Below are 8,567 nucleotides of genomic sequence, written 5' to 3'. Positions count from 1 at the left end.
AACGTTGGAGCAGACTTCAACTGATAATGCCTCCACGAGATTTGCCTCAAGGCAAAACCGCCGTGGGGACAACATTGTATCAAACAGTGTCTTTTTCTTCAATTACAGGTCATCAAAATAGGTAACAAAAATAAGAATCATGATTTACCCAAATTTTAAATTATCGCTACCCATTGCATGCTTTCCTTAGGAATTTAATCTCAGCAACTGTTCATAAAACGACGGCGGTATAAAATGCGCAGCATAATTTCAGAGATTTCTGTCAATAAATCTTAATTTGTCAACTTACCAGTCTAAATGTTCTCAATACACTGAGTTCTGCGCCACTCCCAACGTTTGCCAGTTCAAGAATAAGATCTACAATACTTATAACTACAATGAATCCATCAAATATATTCCAACGAGTCTTGCAGTATCCACGAAGACCTAAGGCTACAAGCTTCAACACCATCTCCATGAAAAACACAAAGGTGAAAACCTGCGCGGAAAAATACCGAACAGTTTAATAACTGATACATTTCAACTAATAGGCTTAACTCAAGAAAGGGCTGAAGCAGCAAACAAGTTAAATGTGTTGCGGATCAGCTGGGAGTAAAGCACTGAACGACAAGGGAAAGTTAAAGAAAAAGTCGCTTCATATCATCGCCTATTGTAAGCTCAGTCTTCGTTGGTTTGTTTTATAATATAGCCGTACTATCCTGAAATTGAATCGGCAGAAACTGCGTTGAAGTACATGTAAGAAATGGGCAATACAAGTTTCACTTTCGCGTGCTGGTGTTCACGACAGATTCTTGAATTTCACCTCACATATTGTTTTTGGAAAGAGCAATACAGAAATGTACTAAAATGTGTGACCCGCAGGGCGATTGTCTCTATTTTGTACCACTCCAGTAGCCGTTGATGTAGTCAGTCCTTTAATTTCCTTGTAAAAGCTATTGATACGGTATTATAACACAACCGCATCTTCCAGATGGCTGGGAAGCTTGAAAGATTAGTATGTTGCGAAATGGCACGTTGATGAGTTCGAGACCATGCATTTCAAACCTTAATCATGATTTTCTCAGCTTTATAAAGTAAGATGACCTGGTTATTTGAATTGGAATTCAGTTGGATTCTGGAGCTGGACATTAAGATTAGAATAGGCGTTTTACCTTTGTAGAGTGTTATGAGCTTTTCTCACGAGGGTCTTAAAGTAAACCCGTAGCACCTACTACGGCTTACTGCTTAGTCACGACGTGCTGCTGTTTTTACAACTTTTGATTAACTTCACCATTAACAGCACCATTAACCATTGCTGATATTACCAATGCTGCAACATTTGACTCACCATATTTCCAATATTTAAAGCCAATTTGAAATCGCTGTTCATGCATGATATTCCAAGGACAAAAACACAGTGTTCAAAAGAATACATAATGTAATGGACATATCGAACAGTGGATCCATTATCAACTGAGATATCCTTTTGCGGATACGTTTTCGCCTGGATAATAACTCTGTCTTGTGATTGGAGGCATTCTCTTGAGAATCCAGCCTTCGCAAGGAGGCCATGGATTCCGCAGGACGCCCAGATGGTGAGATTCCAGTGGCCGTCACAGGAAATGAAATCATATTCTGTTCCTTGTCATCATTTTCATTTGAACATTGGCTGTCACCATGTGATGATTCGTTCTCGTTTATTACGCTTAACGTTCTTTCCCAGGATGGCTTTACATCCAAAAATTTCGAATTTGTTGCAGTTTCTGGTATCCTAGAAATATCATTGTTTACAGAAGAGGTATTACATGATTGTTGCTGTTGTTTCTGGTAGAGTGTCACGGGAGTCAACTTTAGTTTCTTTCCCTTCGGTTTGTTTTTAGATGATATGTTTGCATTTTCAATGTTATTTGAAACTGTATAATACTCTCCAAATGCAGCGTTTGTTTCTGCCATGCGCGATCCATTCCCCAATGAGACGTGACTGGCATTAGCAATAGTTATTTTTGTTTCAGGGTCTTTAATACGTGAAGTCCTTTTCAGACAAGGAACGCAGAGTGAAAGTTTCCATTTTTTTGCCAAGGCTTCGCGTTTTCGTTTTCCGTTCTCAAGAAGTTTTGGTGTCGCTTGACCGTGGAAAGAGTAGGTAGACATCACAGCTATGAGTTCTTCATGTTCACTGTCCTGCCAACCAACAAAAACACGTTTTCAACCTCAGTCAGATGTGATTTTACAATAGTTCGTCACACGTTCTATATCTCACTAATGTCTGGCTGGAAAAGAACTCGTTGTTTGGAGAATGTGCAATAATTATCAGGAGGAAGGGGGGCGGGGGAGGGGGGGGGCTGAAAAACGAGTTGGGGGCAACACGTAAACTTTCAAACTTAGGGAGGCCGGGGGTAACATATAACTTTTTTGTGTTATGTGTATTTTTTCCGTTTACTTTTTTCCTATTTTATTACCTTTTTTAGTTTTGTGTGTCTGCTGTAATTTGATTTTATGTGAAACGACATAAGCTCTTTCGATGAGCACTTTGTGCTATTAGAGCAATTGTCGAAAAAAATATTCTTTAAATAAAAAAACTAACTTTCTAGATGAAAAGCAGTAGGGGTGGCAATAAAATTTCTTGTGGGCAATCTGCAATTGTTTGCCTCTGGAAAACTAACTTCTTCGAACAGTATCGAACTGCAAAAGGTGTGCGAGGAATTCATCATGGTTGATGAGACTACTTGCAAGAGGTTTGTGCCATATGAATAATTTCTAGCTGTAAAAGCACAAAAACGAGAAACTGACAAAAACAATGCCAAACATTGACTGCAACGACGAGCACCAAGTCATCTCTATGACGACCAATAAGTTAAGTATGTACCTGGGGTAACACCATCTACAAGTCAGTGGACTGGGAAAGAAGAACTGATGTTCTGCGTTACGTACGTGTTGGGCAAGGCTCACAGGTCGGTTCATGTAGGTGAAAGGGTTATAATGATCATAAACAGATCCATGAATATATGGCCACTAAAGTCCTCAATTTTTATCATGTTATTTCAAGACTACGCCGACATAGCCAAACATCGGCATAATTCGTCGTCCATTTCTTGGAACAGCCGGTGTCGCAGTGATATGTGTATCCCCGCACACATATCACTAGTGATATGTGTACCCCCTCCAATATGGCGGCCAGTGATATGTGTATCCCCCACCACCCTCACCTCCAAAAAATAAATAATTACGGCTAACTTGTGTTAATGGACGGAAATCGGTGAACACAGATCAGACATGATTTTTTCAGGTACCAACACTAGAAACCATTTATTTGCAACTGAACCATCTTCCACAATCAGAACTGTAAAGATACTACTCGTGAGTCCGACATGTCCATGTAAATAAAACCAAATGGATTTCATGCCTTGGCTGATAATATTCTTATGGGCCAGTAGCAAACATCAAAGAATCTACTGGAAATATAAAGGAATCGAAATTGTCATTAAAACAAAAATATATCTTGGGGATACACATATCACTGGTGACCGCAATCGTAGTGATATATGTATCCCTAGCCTATCGGCGTTGTCGCCTCTCTAGCAAATTACTAACTACTAGCTTTTTTTCTGGCTAGTATGTAAGTGCATGAAATATTCCATCAACTGGCAGCAAGTATGATTGATTCCCAATTATCACTGACAAATTTAAAAACTAGACAGACGACAGCGCGCTAGCCAGGGGATAAACATATCACTTTGACTTAGATCGCCAGTTCAGTGATACGTGTATCCCCAACATATCTCGGGGGTACGCATATCACGGTAATCGTAGTAAGTGATATATTTTATATTTTGGATCGGTTGAAACTTTAAAATATAAACCCACAAAATCTGTCCCTCGTAGCCTCCATGTTTTCCTTCAAGCCTTTGGAGGCCCGGGTACAAAGCTTCAGTGTTTTTGTATCCCTACCGGGGGTACACATATCACTAGTGATAAGTGTGCGGGGATACACATATCATGGAGGTACACATATCTTTGCAAAACCGGTTTCAGTGCTGTAAATTCTATCTATACATCACTCTAATCACAATCATAACGTTTAATTTTAATGAACCGCGCGTAAATTTACAAAAACTTTCCGATTCTAGGGGTTACAGTGGTAAATTACAAAGGTCAATGAAATTGACATGTCACAGGCGTTTTGGTTTTCTACATTAAGCGCGAGTGTCCGTATTAACGGAAATTATGGAGGATTCTACCGTTTGGGATTTAAAGTTGTGGCCGTTGGCCGTATTAAGGGGTGACCGCATTAACGAGGGTTTTCTATAAGAGAATGTATGGCCGTTTTGCCGGGCCAAAAAAGGTGGCCGCAATAACGAGGTGACCGTATTAGCAAGGTGGCCATGAGGCGGGGTTCCACTGTATAACAATGTTCTGAAGTTCTCAAACGTCGGTCGTATGCAGCTGCCAGGGGCACCACGCTCGCGCAAACAAGTATTAGAGAAATTTAGCAACGTGTTCACGTAAAACGAAAATGACGGAAAACGGACGGCTGACGCCGCTTGTCACGAAGGCATGAAAATCTACTTGATCTCATTCGTCTCCTTCTCTGGAGAAGTTGCTTCATGTCTGTAGCTAATTAAATATAAAAGCCAAGAAATGAACTGAAACCAAACAAACCCCTTTAATTTTTGGCAAACTACAAATTTCAGACTAATGTTTGCTGCGCGAGTGATTATAAATGACTCCGATGCTATCACTACTACATTTTAACTTACTTTTGAATAAGCTGCAAAGATGGACTGAACTATAATAAGCCTTACCCTTTGTTGCATGGCGACTACTTCTTGTTGATAAGAGACTGCCACCACCGCAAGCACCAGATTAATGAGATAGAAAGAGCCAAAGAACACTGCAAACATGAAATAAAACACATACCACGAACCCATGGCGGAAAGGACCTATGGTAAAGACAATCGGTCATTATCATTTTACATGTATGGCAGATAAAGCGCACATCCCCTTTGACATACACACGTCACACGCACATACTCACGTAGTTAAAAACGTTTTCCCAAAAGTCCATTGTTATCAGTTGGAAAGCAGTTACTAGAGACCAAGCGAAGTTTTCAAAGTTAGTGTAACCGTAATTGGGGTTTTCACCAGAGGAAAGACACGTATAGTTTGTAGGACAATGGCTGAAAAAAATGAAATAAAATATCTCACTAAGGTGACGAAAAGTCAGGTACTTTTTATTAAGTAATAAGTAAGTAATAAAAGAAAAGGCCTTGACATATTTGTTTACGATGCCATTTAAAGGATAAAAGGATGAAGGATGAAAAGATGGAAGCAACCCGTTGGCAATTTACAAAGCATGATGTATTGCAGGATGTTGGGATTCCTGAAGACAAATCTATTCAGTGGTTGTAGAGGGTTGTATTATAAAGACGCTGTTGTCATTAAGGAGCCTACGGGAAAATAGGTGTGTCTCCTGCTTTTTTGTTGCGGGAAAGATCATACATCATACGTCAACATGTTTAGGCTCTCACCGAGGCTGCCGCCATCAATGGATATTTAAAGTTTTACTACACGCACTGTGAAATAACGTTTGCTTTTTCATCGTGGTGAAGTACGATGATATTAAGGTAGTATTATACTTCGTCTCACAATGTTGTCATTTGTGGTTTATATATAAAGCTCAATGATGCATGAATTTTTGATTGGTTCTCATCTATGAACTATTGGAGGATAGACGCATAGCTGACGTCATCAAGATCTTTATTAATGGTTCTTTAACAGTGACCGCCGACCGGTTGGGTCAGTTGGTTTAGCACAAGGGTACCGTGCGGAAGGTGAGTTTCAAAAAAGGAGGGACACCAGATAGCGGACACCAGAAGGGAACAATGTCCTCAACAGAGAAGACGGAAATAAACCAATTGGACCTTTATCAGTCGGCGTCCATGCTGGTCCAAGACAATACAGTTCGTACCCCAAGCCAAGTTGATGTGTTCAGGAGATACAAAACAGAATTTTTCAGTGCCTCGGGACTCAAAATGGTCGCTCTGTGAAAAAGGCCCTTTACGGATGTGGAAAACCAACAGTCACAGGCTTTCACAGAAGAGCTTCTAAATCGTATATCTTACCGTGCAGTTGAAGCGTTTCCACAAACAAGAGGCTCGTCTTCATCACTTTTTAGCCACTCACCTTCAAGAGCAAGCATTTGTCAGTCAATTACTTAGTATATTTAAAACAAAGAATGAAAAGAATGAATGAATGAGAGAGAGAGAGAGAGAGAGAGAGAGAGAGAGAGAGAGAGAGAGAGAGAGAGAGAGAGAGAGAGAGAGAGAGAGAGAGAGAGAGAGAGAGAGAGAGAGAGAGAGAGAGAGTGAATGAGTGAGTGAGTGAGTGAGTGAACGAACGAACGAACGAACGGAAGAGTTAACGACAAACACCAACCCTGAGATCTACCTATTAGGTTTAGGATGCGCATAGGAATATCACCATGGAAGTGGCAGCTATGGACAGCCGTTATAAACGAATGGATGAACGACTTAACTGATGTTAGATTTCACGATACAGTAAAGTGACTTTCTCATGGTATAAGTATGGCTTGGACTAAAATTTTCCTTACCGTTACTGGTGATGCATTTATTTCTTAATTGACCAACAAATAGCTGCATTCCAACTAAAGCGAAGATACACAGGAAAAATAGCGTCAAAATAAGCACATCAGACAACATCAACATGGACTTGAGCAGGGCGTTAACCATTGTCTTTAAACCTGAAACAAGAGAAGAAAATGTTTCCTCGGTGGGACTCGTGTATACACCACAATAAAACAAACCCATAGTGTTAATAAGAAATATATTTTCGATGTTTCCTTAACAGGAGTCAATCAATTTTAATCATATAAAACTATTATATAGCGATACTCTATACTCATTATTTATAAAAAAAGTTCTTTTGATATTCAAATTTGTCAACCACTGATCATGAATCATGCAAAAGAAACTCTTTGTTTCGAGAGACAGTCAACCTCTGAATGGCACATTATAATTAAAGACAATAGTTGACGTGAAGACGAAATTTCGACCATCTTTTCTCGTTCCTTGGCCTTACGAGCCGCCACCATCTCAGAAATTGCAGGAACACAAGTACGTTATGCTTAAGGTTTTGTTACCTTCAACTGTTGAAATTGTGCGAAGGGCTCGCAAAACTCTAAACGTTCTGATCCCTGACAAGTTGTAAACATTTGGTATAAGAGTTATATATCTGTTGAAGAGGAAAAGCAATGATTAGTTCATGGTAGGCGATGTTCATTGCAGAAAGAACACATACCATGCATTTTTACCTTGGTAAAATGCACGGTATGTGTTCTTTCCCCTATATATAGTCTATACCTTTCATTTGCCTTGAAATTTCTAACTTTCATGTGTTCTAAACCCTGTCTGGGGTTTTAGAGGAAAGGATACACACTCAAGTGAAGGAAAGTTGGGCCCTAGGGATCCCCACGCTGCTAAGTCACCTCATTAATCTGCTGCGTTGCCAGCGTGGTAGCTTTGATGGTGTAGTGGCTTAGCATGCCCGACTAGTAATCAGGGAGGCGTGGGTTCGAGTCCCGCTCAGGGCAAAAACCAATTTTTCGGATGGGTGTGTCGAAAGGTAAAAATGCACCGCGGTATGTGTTCTTTCTCCAATATATAGTCTATACCTTTCATTGCCTCGAAATTTCTAACTTTCAGATGTTCATTGCAAAAAAAAAAGGATATTTAAAAAGCTTCTGAGAAGAGGTTTGGATTATTCGATAGAAGGAAATCTGCTTGATTAAAGAAAAAAGTGATCCGTAATAGCTGGTGTGGGCGCATTTAGAAACGTTAAAATGTTTTATCTTTGGGGATTGGAGCTGGTGTCAATTTTTTTAAGAAAAAACAAGGATGACATGAATCTCAAAATAACCAGTGTTGAGAAAATGATCATTCCAAGTAAGGGAACTTGTTGACTTTCCTTGTGATGAGAAACTGCCCTCAGCAATAACTATTCAGACAGCTATTGAAACCTGAAAAATGATCATGAATGATTTAGCGCTCTCTACATTAGTTTGCGCGAGTCATTGGAAAGACTAGTGCCGTTTGCTGATGAAACAGAGCGGTAAAAATTGAGTGTCGTGAAACCAAAGCAATTAGTTACGCACTCCTTTGGCCAATCATGACATAAGCAGAAAATAAGGCAATCATAGCTCAAACGAATTCCAAACAGACGCGAGGCGAAGATAAACGCACGAAAGCAGGACACAATTGATTTTTATGTTATGTGGTCTCTGATTGGACAAAAATCTTGTGCACGCATTCAGTTAGGCAACAGTAAGTGTATCAATGCAAAACGAATAAACCACAATGTTTTTTCGACACTCATTTGAATTCCTCTCTATGTGATCATTTCAAAACAACTTGACATGGGAATCCAGAACTTACCCCAAAATTACAACAACGAAATCTAGCCAGTTCCAAGGGTCCCTTAGATAAGCAAATTTGTGCATACAAAATCCTTTAGCTATTATCTTTAAAATCATCTCAATGGTGTAAATTGCCGCGAACACATATCTGTTAGAG

At 39.7% G+C, this 8,567-nt stretch overlaps 2 pseudogenes; both read right to left on the bottom strand.

Moving 5' to 3' along the window:
• Positions 1–174, bottom strand: part of LOC138048561 (low-density lipoprotein receptor-related protein 5-like) — a 14,336-nt pseudogene extending 14,162 nt beyond the window's left edge.
• Positions 175–280: 106 nt separating this feature from the next.
• Positions 281–8,567, bottom strand: part of LOC138048560 (sodium channel protein 60E-like) — a 16,659-nt pseudogene continuing 8,372 nt past the window's right edge.

The sequence above is a fragment of the Montipora capricornis genome, chromosome 5 (assembly GCF_036669925.1).
Source record: "Montipora capricornis isolate CH-2021 chromosome 5, ASM3666992v2, whole genome shotgun sequence".
NCBI classification, from domain to species: Eukaryota; Metazoa; Cnidaria; class Anthozoa; order Scleractinia; family Acroporidae; genus Montipora; species Montipora capricornis.
Note: the sequence above shows the minus strand (reverse complement) of the source record. Positions and strands in the feature narration are given on the sequence as shown.